This window comes from Typopeltis vanoorti, chromosome 5 (genome assembly GCF_054136105.1).
Source record: "Typopeltis vanoorti isolate ZY-2024b chromosome 5, IOZ_Tvanoo_1.0, whole genome shotgun sequence".
Taxonomy (NCBI): Eukaryota; Metazoa; Arthropoda; class Arachnida; order Uropygi; family Thelyphonidae; genus Typopeltis; species Typopeltis vanoorti.
Genome location: NC_143553.1, coordinates 29,856,503 through 29,872,573, shown reverse-complemented (window position 1 = coordinate 29,872,573; position 16,071 = coordinate 29,856,503). Strand labels below are relative to the sequence as shown.

The 16,071-nt window shown below is 37.6% G+C and overlaps 1 protein-coding gene across 1 annotated transcript in view; it reads right to left on the bottom strand.

The window, feature by feature from the left end:
- Ide (Insulin degrading metalloproteinase) overlaps positions 1–16,071 on the bottom strand; it is a 599,910-nt gene that overhangs the window by 105,709 nt on the left and 478,130 nt on the right. The window lies entirely within an intron of this gene.

Sequence of the window (16,071 nt, the reverse complement as noted above, 5' to 3'; positions counted from 1 at the left end):
TTTTCGGATCATTCATATATCGTTAATGTACAAATCAAACAGTAGTGATCCAAAAACAGAAACGTGTCACACACCACTAGTCACAGGCTTTCTTTTGAACTCTACTCCATGTGCTGTTACAGTATTACAAAACATGAGCAAATTACTGAGGAATGACCTATCTTTCACAAAACCATATTGCCTCCCATTTCCATCTACTCATTCCTATATTTTGTTGTTGACCAACTTCTGCAATACTTTGACAACAACTCTTGATATGCTGATTGGTCGGTAATTTGTTACATCAGTCTTGGAGCTTCCTTTATGCAATGGAACTATTCTGCACCCCAGGACTAACTGAGAGCTGAGACTTAGATTAAATAATGTGAGAGCAATGATAATTCCCTAGCAGTTTCACATAAAACTCGAGCTGGTATACCATTCAATGCCACAACTGTATTCATATTAAGGTTCTGTAATATGCTATAGTCTTCCATTTACCTCAGTGCCCATATAAGCCTTTGCCTCTCTCATAACTCCAACTGCATGACATACTCTTACAAAGTGTTCACTTAGTAATACTACTATTTTGACTGATTCAGTTACCTCCCTACCACTGGCATTAATTAAAATCATTCTACCATAAACATTCTTTCTTTTACTTGCAGCATAACAAAAGAACTGTTTGGGATTCTCTTTAGCCTGCATTGCTAATCCTTTCATACTGCACTGGTTACCCTTCTGGCCTGTGCTTTGTACTGTTCATGTGCCTGTTTTTTTTTTTTTTTTTTTTTTTTTTTTTTTTTTTTTTTTTTTGCAGCTCCAGCTTAATGATGATATTCATCCATTTAATTCCTACTTGATTTACTCTCCTGACTCTAGGTATGCAGTATGCCATTACCTCTCTCAAACACTCCATTACCACCCAGCCCTTGCAGTTTCATATGCCATGGTACTGATCCAAGCAATCTCCTAAGCTTGTCGTATTATCAGACCTGTAATTCCACATATACCCCATCTTAACTGAAAATTCCAAACATTTAGCTTCCCAGGTAAAGATCACAAATTCTCAGATGCAATTTCTAGATCAAGCACTCAAATCCTCTAGTATATTCCATCGCATGCTGTCCCAGATAATTATTCCATAGTAACTGCATAAATTCCATTTCCTTCCTCCTATGTGTCCTCTCCCTCTCCTCCTTTCAATTTATGTTGACATAGTTGAAATCCTCCCATAATAATTACCTGCCCTCCACTTACTGAGTCTATTTGCCAATGCATACTATCTCCATCATCTTTTCCATTCTCTGGTCTACAGCAGCATCCAACTGTATATTTTGTTTTGCTGGCCTCTATCTCACACCAGATAGTCTCAAATGTGATATATCCACTGGCTTGCAATTGAACTTTTACTCTGATTGCAGTTCATCAGCTCTCATCATCAGCACTCCTCCCTCCATTCTTCTATCTCTATCCTCCCTGAACACACCATACCCTTCACATTCTATCCCACTAATTATATCACCTTCTATAAGCCATGTTTCACTAATGCCAATAACAATTGGTCAGGATGAACTAACCAATGCCAAAAATTCCTCCTTCTTATTTCAAATGACCCTGGCATTAGTCTACAAAAAAAGTGCGAAAACCACTTAGGCCCGCCACTATCCTGATGTTTTATACTAACTATTTCTGATTTTGCACATTCCACTCACTTCATTTAACAACAATTTTTCCAGACTCTGAACACTAAATCCATTCATATGCAAACCATCCTTCTTGAATAAGTCATTTTGCCCATCAAACTCACTCCACATATCCATAAACTCCATACCACTCCTCCTGCATAACATGCACATTGAGTCATTTGCTATTATGGACTTCCTTCTTAGCTCTACTCTGTTATACTGTGGCAACAGACTCACTATCTAAACTCTCGCACTCTTTTCTACTTCTGTATGGTTAACTGTATTCTTTCCATATAATCTCTTAGGTGCTTGTCTCATAGACAAGACAAGAGGGAGACAATGTCGAAGCTGATTAACAAGTCAGTTTTTGATAGTTGAATGTCTTTAATTTTTGTGTGAAAGAGTAGAATTTTTGATTGAAGAGACTGAGTGGCCTATGTGAGGGCAGAGAAGGTTAAATAAGAATCTTGATAACTTGTATGTTGTCGATATTGTCTCCCTCTTCACAAACATTCCCCATAAAGAAACAATAGAATTACTAACTCAAAAATTTCTGTCTGATATAGTTGAATTGTTCAAGTTTGTTATTGCATCAGGTTACTTCACCTGGAAAGGTCAAATTTACAAGCAAGAGGAAGGAACAGCAATGGGATCTCCTTTATCACCAAACCTAGCAAATTTGTTTCTAGAACACCTTGAGGAAAAAATATTCACTTTTGAACCCAAACCAAAAATTTGGCTAAGATATGTCGATGACGTATTTGCAGTCTGGAATCATCCCGAACCTGAATTACAACTGTTTCTAGATAAAATTAACCTTCTTCATCATCGCATCAACTTTACGTTAGAAAAAGAATCTCCACAAGTTATCTCTTTTTTGAATTTACACATCAAAAGAAAAGAAGACGGTTCCATCGCCACGTCCGTCTTTCGCAAGCCTACATTCTCAGGTCGCTACATTCACAATTCTTCTGCTCATCATCCATCTCAGAAATCTGGCATTATTAAATCACTAGTTTCCAGAGCACACAAATTCTGCTCCTCTGAAGAATCTTTAAACCAGGAATTAGAAGTTATCAAAAATACAGCCATCCTAAATGGATATAATCCCAAAACAACTCAAAAAATCATCAGTCGCTTCTGCATACATCAAACCAGACAGGAAGAAGTGCATAGGATTCCCATACCTTACGTTAAGGGCATCTCAGAACGTCTTTCTAAAATTATGAAGAAATACAATTCTGCCATTACTTACAAACCTATCAACCAAATTTACAACTTATTACCTTCTCCTAAGGACAAATTCTCACCCTTGATGTTACCTGGTGTTTATGAGATTCCATGCTCATGCAAATTATCTTACTTTGGACAGACAGGTAGGTCTGTTCAGAAACGCATCTCGGAACATCAAGACCACACTCATCTTCTTAAACCGCAGAAATCTGGCCTCTCTCAAAACGGAATTGAAAATCCAAACCATAGGATCCATTGGGAAAAGGCTAAACTTTTACATAGATCTTTATTTAAACATGAACGTTTATACAAAGAAAGTTCTGAAGCCCTACTACACAGACCAAACCTAAACCGCAATGACGTTCTTACTATTCCTAAAGTATGGGAAATTATCATACAAAATTGTGTTAAATAATTAACATTTTTTTTTTTTTTTTAAACTACTTTAGCACGTTTTCATGAGATTCTATTGTAATCATGCGCCCTAACTGTATGTTATTTCTAATTTTGTTTAAATACTGTACTGATGATGTCCTAAGATACTTAGGATGAAATATTTACAATTAAATAATTTTCACTGTGGTTTATACGTGTGTTTCTTCTAATTATGAACGCACCACAGGTTTCGTTATTTAAAAAAAAAAAAAAAAAATCAGATCTTATATTTCTGTCTTCTAAGCACTTTTTGCTGTATCAATCCACCTATATCTTGATCCTCCTCTGGATCTTTTTCCTGCCAACTTGGCAGAGAACACTTGTTTTGCTAATCTTTCCTCTCCCATTCTGTTTAAGTGACCATACAACCTGAGATTAGATCTAACACATACCTGGATGTCAAGTTCTTTCCTAATATCCTCGTTTTTAATATGATATTGTCATTGATGCCCCATGTTCATACCTCTAATCTTTCTCAGGACTCTCATGTCTCTGGTCTCTAGTCAAGTGTTTTATTTGTAACCCAGATCTAAGATCCATAAGTTAAAATTGGTTTGAAGACTGTCACTGTCTTATATACAGCTGATTTAGTGTTTTGACTAATTTGTCTCTTATAAATTTATTCAGTTGACTTCCTACCATACCAGCTTTGTTGATTCAGTTGTCTATTTCCATATTTAATTTACCATCTTCATTAAAAATCGTGCCTAAGAAGCTAAATGTTTTACTTGTTGTATAGGTTCTCCATTCACAATGCAGTTGATATTTTCAATGATTCTGCCTATTTTCATTGTCTTTGTATTCCTGATTTTCATACAAATTTATTACAACAGTTATTGAATTTAGTCAGGGAATCTTGGAGACTTATACTGGATTTATTTAAAAGTATAACATCATTTTCATAAAGTAAATAGCTAAGATTAACATCACCAATTTTAATACAAGATTTAATAAAACTTTCTGTCATAATGTGATCCATATAGATAATGAATAACAGTGGAGATAATGTGTACCCATCTTGTACACCTGATTATACTCCAAACCATCTTCCTATACCTCTTTCAAGACTGACTACTGACTTACAGCTTAAATAGAGACTATGTATTGCTTGATATAATATCACATTTACACAATATAACTGTAGCATTTTGAAAAAATTTTGCTCTTTTTTTTTTTTTTTTTTTGCTTTTGAATTTTTTACTCTTGGCACCTTGACATATGCTTTTCCCAGATCAACAAAATTTAAATACAAATCCTTGTTATATTCTCAAGATTTCTCAACTATTTGACTTAAAGTGAAAATCTGATCATAACAGCCTCTATTTGGTGTGAATCCAGGCCAAATAAAGGTTGTTCTTCATCAAGTTTCTCTTCCACAATCCTTCTCAACTGTTTGTCAATTATACTTGTATAAATCTTATAGGAACACTAAGTAGGGAAATACCTCTAATTCTGACATTCAGTTTTATTTCCCTTTTTATGCATAGGTGCTATGAGAGCTCTACACCAATCGTCTGAAATTTCTCCCTCTATTCAGGCCTTCTGAATCACAGTGCAGCCACAGCAAGCAGTTAATGAGGTGGCATCTGTGAGTAAGTCACTATAAACTAGTGCTCCAACATTTTATCGCTACTGCAAGAATTTTCCATTCAAATTAAATGCCAAAAGGAAATCTTAACAGCGGGTACCAAGAAGCAGATAACCTCAGCACAAGCTGCAAGTACTTTTAGTGTATAAAAACCAGTTATATTTCGATCTAAAAATTGGCAATGTGCCCGCTATGCCTACCGTACGAAGCAAAGATGGCAGCAACAAAAGCCAATGACGAACAAGCACCCTGTGTCTCACTAGCATAGTGCCACTGATTGCTGACAAACCCACAAAGTGGCGCAGCTGCAAAATTGATATCAGCAATAAAAAACAAGAGTAAAATGTGCGAGTTCTGCTGCCACTGGTTACACGCTTCCTGCGCAAAGGATGAAACGGCACATAAGATATATATCGACCTTAACCAGCCCTATTTCTGTTCGCTGTGCCTGCCATCTGTAAAACAGCTCCTGAACTTAGGCAAATGAATAGAAATCCTCAAACAACAAAATACACGCACTAGAAACTAAATTTGAATCAACTGACAATCAGCGGAGCAACGCAAGTCCACCCCTCTCAGTGAATGAACTCAGTGAAATAATGCACGACTCAATGAAGGCCAAAAAAAAAGGAAAAGCACTAAAAGAAGACATCATCAAACTAGCTGAAGAATGCGACATCGTCCCTAAAAATATAGTCACATGCCATTGTTTTGGACCCATAAACAAAAGCAAGGATGAAACGAACTTTCCACATCTCATAAAAGTGTCTTGCGACACGCACATCAAAACTAATAGCAGCGATCAACAACAAGTTTAAACAATTTTCCTCAGTTGTGCATACGTGCTCAACCAGACCTATCATTTGCACAAAGGGAACAAGGATGCCATCTTCGAAGACAACTTGCAGAAAAACGTCAAAATGGTGACTACAAACAAGCTAAATTGGTACAAAAACCAAGTGACGCCACTATGGTGACCAGCATATGAAACGTGAAGGACCCCTGCGGTTAAAACATATGACTCACAAAACCATACAAATCCACTTTACCAACATCCGTGGCCTAAACTCCAACCCTAATAGTGTCCACTACCACCCGCAATCTACCAAACCCCACCTACTCTTCCTGGCAGAAACTCAGATCTTACTTCCCTACAGCACTATTCATCTGAACCTTCCGAACTACTACACACTTTTTAACTCCTTTCGACCCAAGGGTGGCGACTGTGCATACATCAGCTCTGACATACCTTGCCAGAGAGCACCCAACCTAGAATTGCCCGACTTTGATCTCCTCTGGATGAAAATATCCCTACCCAACTCAGTCAAATTCATATGCTATCTCTATCGCTCCCCAAATGCAACCAACCACTCTGAGATCTTTAATTTACTCTCCCTAAAAATTGACTTTCTCCAGTCCCACTTTCCCGACAGCAAAATCATCCTCTTAGGAGATTTTAATGTCCACAATACCAACTGGTATTCCTCTTCCAGCTGTACAGATCTTGCAGACAGAGATGCCGAAACATTAGCCATCACTAATGACCTCATATAACTTGTTCAGATGTCAACCAGATATACATGATAACCCAAACCACTCTCCAAACACCCTAGACCTCTTCCTGACCAATGAACCATTCCAAACACACAGTGAAAGTAGAGAGCCTGCTAGGCAATTCTGACCACAACCTAGTGCTCATCTCCCCCCCCCCATGCAACAATGCTTACACAGCCACTCCCATACAAGAATAGATTGGCATTGTAACAATGCCAAGTGGGACAGCCTCTGCAACTTCTATGCCTCATTTCCATCGTTAGACTATTGTTTCATTTCAGACCTTCCAACCCCAACACATGTAGTGAACTCATAACCAAAGTAATCCTCACTGGCATGGAATCCTACATTCTCCATAGTACTCTGACCTGCCATTCCCTAACTAAACCCTGGTTTTCCAAAAGATGTGTCAAGGCAGTACAAATAAAAAACCAAACATACCATCGCTGGCTCAGATAAAGAACCCCATCCTCCTTTAGAGCTTATACCCAAGCCCAAAATAAATGAAAAACAACAACAACAAAAAAACAATCAATGCTTCCAAAACAGAGTTCGAAAGAGCAAAAAACTGGAAATTAGCAGCCTGTCCAAATGGCAGCTGAACCGTTTGGTCTCTCGCCAAAGCAATTGGCTGTAACTTCTGCCCAACACTATTCCCACCTCTATCATATCCAGATGGTGCCATTGCATCATTTCCTACAGAAAAGGCTAATCTCCTGGTCTCACACTTTGCCTCCAATCGACAAAGGCAAATGTCCCCCCAACCATTCCAGATGCCCAACATACAATGCCTCCTATATCCTTTTGCCAGAAAGAGATCAGCAAACACTGTCTAAATTAGGCACAAAAAAGTCTCCTGGTCCTGATGGCATTCCTCCAATTATCCTGAAGGTTTGCGTACCAGAACAGTCTCCTGACCTATGTCACTTATATATACTGTCCAACTCCACTGGTATCTATCCCTCATCCTGGAAACTGGCCTATGTTCAACCCATTCCCAAAAAGGGCGACAAGTCACTGCTGTCCAACTACCACCCCCATCTCGCTCACCTCAGTCATGTCTAAAGTAATGGAAAAAATCATCAATTCCCAACTCCTACACTACCTTGAAGCTACCAGTCTAATAAACGACCGCTAGTATGGATTCTGTCGCGCCGATCAACAGGAGATCTGCTCACATGTCACCCATCTCTGGTCAAATGCCATGGAAAAGTCTGGCGAATCTCAAGCGGTTGGACTTGATATTTCCAAGGCATTTGACCAGGTCTGGCACAAGGGCTTACTAAGCAAGCTACCATCATTTGGTCTATCTCAAGACCTCTGTAATTGGATTGCCAGCTTTCTGTCTGGACACTCACTATGTGTGGTGGTGGATGGCTCCTTATCCTCTTACCGTTCAACTAGTGCTGGGGTTCCTCAAGGTTCTGTCCTCTCACCAATCCTCTTCCTACTATATATCAATGATCAACTTCAGCTTACCTCCAACCTAATACACAGTTTTGCAGATGACAGCACATTGCACTTCTCCCTTTCTTTTGATAAACCTTACGCCATGCAACTCACCTCAACCTACAGATCAGCAACCACCACTGTCCTTAATTCAGACATCCAAGCCATCCTCCAACGAGGTTCAGATAACCTAGTCAATTTCAATGCAAATAAATCCAGTACTGTCTCATTTCTCATAAAAAAGAACCAGTTTCTCCCAGTATTATTTTTGACAATACCCAAATTTCCAGACAATTTGAGATTTCTCTTCCTGAAATTACCCTGACATCAAGCCTCTCCTGGCGCAAACACATAACAACCATTGCATCCTCAGCCTCTAAAAAACTAGGATTTCTCTTTTGGTCACGATTTTACTTCACTCCTGAATAGATATTAACCTTATACAATTCACAAATATGCCCAACCATCGAATACTGCTCCCACATATCCCCCCCCCCCAAAGCTCTCTCAAATTGCTCCGCTCCATACAGAGGAGAGCAATTAGGCTTATTATATTGATTCATCTCTTACCAACTCAGTCCCCCACTTTCACACAGACAATTGGTCTCTGCACTATGTATCTTCTACAAATATTTTCATGAAAAATGTTCATCCGAAATAGCATCAATAATTTCCCAACTTAGTACTGTTATAAAGTTTTTTTACTCGTAATTTATATCTTTATACTCAATTAGTTGTTTCTTAAATCTATCCTTTCTTACTTAAACCTTCTTCTATCAAAATCCTACTGGCTGCTCTATTGTTATATATTTATCTTTTGTTATTTATTCTTTCTTCTCTTACTTTAATCTTATTTTTATATCTAGGATTTATATCTCGGATACTGGCAAATTTATATTTTGCTGCGCCAGCCAGTATCCTATAGCAGAAAAGATCCTTGCTCAGGGATACAATACTAGAGTCTGAAGATTACCTACACAATATCTTATATTTACTGCCGTATAGATTCAGACTATTGCAGTCATGACCTAAATCTATATTTTATATCATCATCATCATCATCATCAAATTCCTGCCATGTACCCTCAAGGGGTGTACAGGATATGACAGTACTACATGAAAAAATTACATCATTACTAACTTCCTATCTACAATTTTCCTCCAAATCAGTCTGTTACTTGTCAAGACTCCAACATTATCAGATCTTATATTTCTATCGTCTAAGGCACTTTGTACCGTATCAATCCACCTATATCTTGGTCTTCCTCTGGATTGTTTTCCTGCCAACCTGGCAGAGAACACTTGTTTTGCTAATCTTTCCTCTCCCATTCTATTTAAGTGACCATACCATCTGAGATTAGCTCTGCTAACGCATTCCTGGATGCTGACAATGTCAAGTTCTTTCCTAATATCCTCATTTTTAATATGATATTGCCATTGATGCCATCTGTTCACGCCTCTAATCTTTCTCAGGACTCTCATATCTGCGGTCTCCAGTCTTTGGTCAAGTGTTTTACTTCTGACCCAGCTCTCAGAACCATAAGTTAAAATTGGTTTGAACACAGTCTTGTATACAGCTAATTTAGTGTTCCGACTAATTTCTTTCTTATTCCATATGAATTTATTCAATTGACTTCCCACCATACCAGCTTTGCTGATTCTGTTGTCTATTTCTATATTTAGTTTACCATCTTCAGTAAAAATTGTGCCTAAGTAGCTGAAATGTTTTACTTGTTCCACAGGTTCTCCATTCACAACACAGTTGACATTTTCAATGATTCTGCCTATTTTCATTGTCTTTGTCTTTTTATTGCTGACCTTCATACCATATCTATTACAACAGCTATTCAATTTAGTCAGAGAATCTTGCAGACTTGTAGCGGATTTATTTAGAAGTATAACATCATCTGCATAAAGCAAAGAGCTGACATTAACATCTCCAATTTTGATATCAGGTTTAATTCCACATTCCTTCATAATGTGATCCATATAGATAATGAATAAGAGAGGGGATAATGTACATCCTCATCTCACACCAGATTTAACATTAAACCATCTTCCTGTACTTCCTTCAATTCTAACTGCTGACTCACAACTCAAATAAAGACTAAGTATTGCTTGATATAATGCCCCATTGACACCATATAACTGCAGCGTATTGAATAGCTTCTCTCTTGGCACCTTGTCATATGCCTTTTCCAAATCGACAAAACTTAAATACAGATCTTTGTTATATTCCCATGCTTTCTCAACTATTTGTCGTAAAGTGAAGATCTGATCCTGACAGCCTCTATTTGGCCTGAATCCAGCTTGTTCTTCACCAAGCTTTTCTTCCACAATTCTTCTCAACCGTTTCTCAAGTATACTTGCATAGATCTTGCCAGGAACACTCAGTAGGGAAATACCTCTGTAATTCTCACATTCAGTTTTATTTCCCTTTTTATATATGGGTACTATGAGAGCTCTACTCCAATCATTGGGAATTCGTCCCTCTGTCCAGGCTTTCTGAACTATGCAGTGCAGCCACTGTAAGACTCGTATACCACCATACTTCAGCATTTCTGGTCGAATATCATCTACTCCTGCTGCCTTTCCACATTTCAAGCCTTTGATGGCTTTTTCTACTTCAAGTATGGATATGTATTCCTGACTGCATGCCTGGTCAGTGTTTTTTTATCACTGTGCTGTCATCACTGCTTGTTTCATTTAGCAGTTTTTCAAAGTAATTACTCCATACTTCAAGGATATCTTTTTCTCCTGTTTTCATTTCACCTTTATCATCTCTAATTCCTTTTACAGCACTCTTTCCTCCATTCCTAAGCTTCTTCAACAACCTCCAGAATATTTTGCCACCTTCTTGATATTTATTTTCTATATTCTTGCCAAAGTCCTCCCATGACTTTTGTTTAGCTAATTTTACACACTGTTTAGCTTTCTTACATTTGTCTCTGTATTCTGTAAGAGTAAAAGCTGACTTATTTGCCAGGAACTTTTGATATGCTTTCTTCTTTTCCTTCACTGCCTCTTTAACTTCCTGTGTCCACCAGGGAGTTCTGATTTTTTTATCCTTGCACACAACCTCACCACATGCCTCTCTGGCAGAATCAATCAATGTTTCCTTCAGAGTTTGCCACTGAATCTCCAAGGTTTGATTCCTGTTCTCAAACTCTTTCATTTTCTTTTCAATAATATTTCTGTATTTTAGTCTACAGTTCACATCTGAGAGCTGCTCAACTTTTATTCGCTTTAAAACTTTCTTACATGTTACTCTTTTCAATATGAAATTCAATTTTATCCTGCTCAAGACTAAATAGTGATCACTTCCAATTTCAAATCCTCTGTACACTCTGGTGTCCTGCACCAGGGAGAAAACATCACTATCAACAATAACATAGTCAATGAGACTTTTCTTATTCCTAGCCTCTTCTCTCCATGTGAATTTATGCACATTTTTATGTTGGAACATGGTGTTAGTAATAACCAGTCCATGTCCTGAGCAGAAATCCAACAGATATTTGCCATTATTATTAGCTTTGCTCTTTTCTCCAAATTTTCCCAAAATATTTTTGTATGTCTCACAATCATTTCCTACTCTACTATTTAGATCCCCAACAAGAACCAACTTTTCCTTTTTCATTGTGTCAGTTGCTTTTTCTAAAGCCTCAAAAAATTCCTCCACTTCTACCTTAGTAGAACCTTCTGTGGGACCATAGGCACAAATAAGTCTCATTGTCCAGTTCCCCATTCTCATATTTGCCCACATTACTCTACTTGATACTGACTGCCATTCAAGAAGATTAGCCTCGTATTTTGTGTTGAATACTATGGCTACTCCTTCTTTTCCTTGATTGTCATTGCCTGAATATAACATTTTGTATTTATTGCTCAGAAAGATCTCACCAGTTTTGGTCTTTTTTGTTTCAGTCACCCCTATTATGTCGATCTGGTACTTATCTAATTCCTCAGCTAGTTCCATTTCTTTGCCATTCAGGCTTCTTACGTTGATAGTACCGATCTTTAACTCTGGTGATGTTGAGTTGGGGTTTGTTTTCAGATTTGTTCCAGTAGCTGACTTTTCGCTGTTCGCCCTGGTTCCCTGGCGAAAACAACGGGGGCCTTGTTTAACCGGGCGACGCCCCAGCCGGCATGAAATTTTGTCATGTTGTACCATCATTTTTTATTTTGGTTTAACCAATAAGAATACAATTTGGTTGGCTAAATCCCAAATCGCCAGTCCATCCTCGTTCGTTCAGTATCAAAGTAGATACCCAACAGGGTGCACCACGAGAAGGTGAGGATTGGACATTAGGTCAGAAGCCCTGGTCGGTTCTCCGCATTCCTTTAAAGGCTATGTGGAGGTCTCCTCTCAGTTATACAGCTTTGACCCTTAAGCACCCCTATATATATTTTATATTCACTCTCTAAATCCTTCCTGCCAAAATAGGTTCTATTTTTATAAGTAGTAATTTGGAATCGTAATCAGGCATGACTCAGGTTCAGGTAAATATGACATGTTTATCGGAACATCTAAAACACAATGCAAAATTCATACACTCAATTATGCTCAATACTAAATAAAACTCTAACTAAGAGATTAACACATTCGAACTAATTAAAACTTATAAGGCAAGCTAAACACAGTAATTACACATTGGGATATAAAGTAAACAATGTTAAGTTAAGCATATTCCTTTCAGTAGTATTACTTGTAAGAACAAAACTAACAACCATTCAAATGTTACTAAGATACTAAATTCTACTTTTCTTATCGCATCAAGTTAATCCTATTACATACAAAATTACAAAAAGATCGCTTCTAAACAATTCTTCTTACTCATAAACGAGGTTAACCTTCTTATTAGAGACTGTTCGCAGAGTTCCTTAGAATAAAGTTCTAAATTTCACAATCGTAAACAATCTTCTTTCTTCTAATGAACATTCACACAAAATTAGAGCAATTACACCTTACCGACTTTTTCCGCGTCGTTCTGCACCACATGTTTGTCTGGATATTTCTCATCTATTTTGGCTGTCTATACGGCAACGTAGGGGTTACGCTATCTTCATTCTTTCTGATGGAAATGGACTCAAAATCCTTGCGTTTCAGGAACAACTCAATGGGGCTTTTCAGCGACGGCTTGATTCTGCTAGGACTGGAATTTTTACCTTCAGCTTTGCATAGAATCCAGCTTCATTTCTTTACGAACGCTCGCTGCCCGACATCACAGACTTCACCCCCCCCACACACACACGAAACTGCCCGCCAACTTCCGAACCACCCAACAGGAAAACGATACGACAAGAGACCAAGAGATCAAGAGAATGCCCTGTGTTCCAGGCTCAACCCCTTTTATACTCCTATAGAGCACCCTCTTTTTCAGCCCCTTTTTGCACACGATCCTTACTAATTTCACCCTTTGGCTTATCCTTCGTTTCTATGATGCTGATATACTCGGATTCATGGAATACATGGTTACGTGATTTTACGAATAAGCTATACCCGCCAGTGTTATGCTGTACGCGTGTAGCTTTAGGCCTTCCAGGAATTAATACTTAACAGCTTTATGATGACTCACAATAGATTTCACATAGCTAAAGTGAGGCTTAAATTTAATTCACATTATCCCTCTTTTCAAGACAAACAAAATGAAATCTCAAATTAATCACAATAGCTTAAATATAAGGTGCTTAAAGAATACAAATTTTTACATAAAGTGAGGAAGTTTCACATTTAATTACAACTGATGTGCAGGTATTTCTCTATTTTTGCAATTTTTTTATATGTTAGACCCTAAATGAATGATTTCTTTCCAAGATTCCTTCATTTAGGATCTAACAGTACCAAGCCCATTGGAACATGTGCAGCTGCTGCTCAACATCCCTACACAGTGCACCTTGAAACCCACAGAACAAGTTTTTTCTCCTCCTCCTTCATTTGAATTTGAATGGTTGTAGCTTGTATTCCCTAGGGAACATCAAGCTACAACCATTCGAATCTAATGTGAACAAGTACCTTCTTTCCCAACCTATAAACGGTACTAATGTACTATAGGTTGATCTACAATTTTATGTTGATGTATTGGATCAACATAAAAAAAAAAACTTTTATACCTCCATACTCGAGCATTTCTGGTTGAATATCATTTATTCCTGCTGCCTGTCTACATTTCAGGCTTTTGATGGCTTTTTCTACTTCAATTATGGAATATGTTCAGTTATTTTTTTACTACTGTTCTATCACTGCTTGTTTCATTTAGCAATTTTTTGAAGTAATTACTCAATATCAAGAATATCTTTTTCACCAGTTTTCATTTCACCTTTATCATCTCTAATTCTTTCACAGCGCTCTTTCCTCCATTTCCGAGCTTCTTCAACAATCTCCAGAATATCTTACCACCTTCTTGATATTTATTTTTCTATGTTCTTACCAAAGTCTTCCCATGACTTTTGTTTAGCTAGTTTTACACGTTTAGCTTTCTTACATTCGTCTCTGTATTCTCTAACGGAACACTAAATTAGTTGTATACAAGACAGTGTTCAAACCAGTTTTAACTTATGGATCTGAGAGCTGGGTCAGAAGTAAAACACTTGATCAAATACTAGAGACCACAGATATGAGAATCCTGAGAAAGATTAGAGTCGTGTAGAGATGGCATCAATGGCAATATCATATTAAAAACGAGGATATTAGGAAAGAACTTGCCATTGTCAGCATCCAGGAATGCGTTAGCAGAGCTAATCTCAGGTGGTATGGTCATTTAAACAGAATGGGTGAGGAAGGATTGGCAAAACAAGTGTTCTCTGCCAGGTTGGCAGGAAAACGACCCAGAGGAAGACCAAGATATAGGTGGATTGATACGGTTCAAAGTGCCTTAGACCAGTGCTTCCCAAACTTCTGGATGTCAGGGTCCCCTTTGCAAAAATTAAAATATTTCACGCCCCCCCTCGAAACAAAACCGTAATAGAGAGATATATTATTATATTTATTGTATTTATATTCGATACAAAACATACACAGTGAATATTGCAAAAATCAAATGCATATATTACATTTTTTGCCTCTTACCGTTTGGTTCTGAAGACGATGCGGGCTGTTCTGGTAAAATATGAAATACTGTCCTTTTTTTGAGTCTGTTTCTGCTTCTCCTGATTGTTCGCGGGAATTTTTTTTATTTTTTTATCAGCCACTTATCCATCTCAGGGTTAAAATTTTTAACGTAGAATAGATCAAATAATATCACCACTTACCGATACTGGCACCCCACAGACTGATAACATTAAATTAGTGAATATTACCTGAATAAGGGAATCCCTGGACCAGGAACATTTTTCTCTTTTGTGACTTTTCTCCCTTTACGGTAATTAAGCCTAACGCGAAACAGACAGCAAAAGCAGGTTATTAAAACGTGCAGATGATTGGTGCGGTATTAACAAAAGATCGCGCAACCTAAAGATAAAAGCATAGCTGACAATTGAGTTGAAATGCTAACTCTCTTCAAACGAATTCCATATGTGAAACTGCCATAACATTCATTATATATATATATATATATATTACTTAGTTTTAACACTTTTACGAATTTTATTGCTGCCTTGGGAAATCGAACTCACACATGTCTAATTAATAACAATAGTTTTTAGTTAGATACTGTGTTTGCCCATGCAACATATGGTTTTGTTTCAGTCTATACAGCATAGTTTCTGTATGAGGGGACATGTGATTCATTAATTAGTGTGTTTTTATCCCAGTTGTCTCTAATGGCACTATTTGTTGAGAAATATATTACACAGACTCCTCATAAGTTATTCACTGGCATAATAAAAGCACTTGTTTTTATTGCCTCTTCAGTATAGTGGCTGTTAGGAAGGGGTGTTGTTTAACACTGCAAGCGAGTTACTATCTCCCCACATGAAATTGTTTAAGCTTTTTTTCATGTGTGAAGTATATGCGAAACTTTTATTGGTAACAGAAAACTAGCTCGGATGACAGTGATAATATAAAACGAGTTTTGATATGTATATAAAGTCAATATCAACAGTCCCTGATTACGAATACGTGATGAAAGGGACAGGAAGATTTGGAGCTTCCCTGGAGAGCATTCGAAGTAAATACAATTAACCACTGCTTTGAAATGAGACATATGA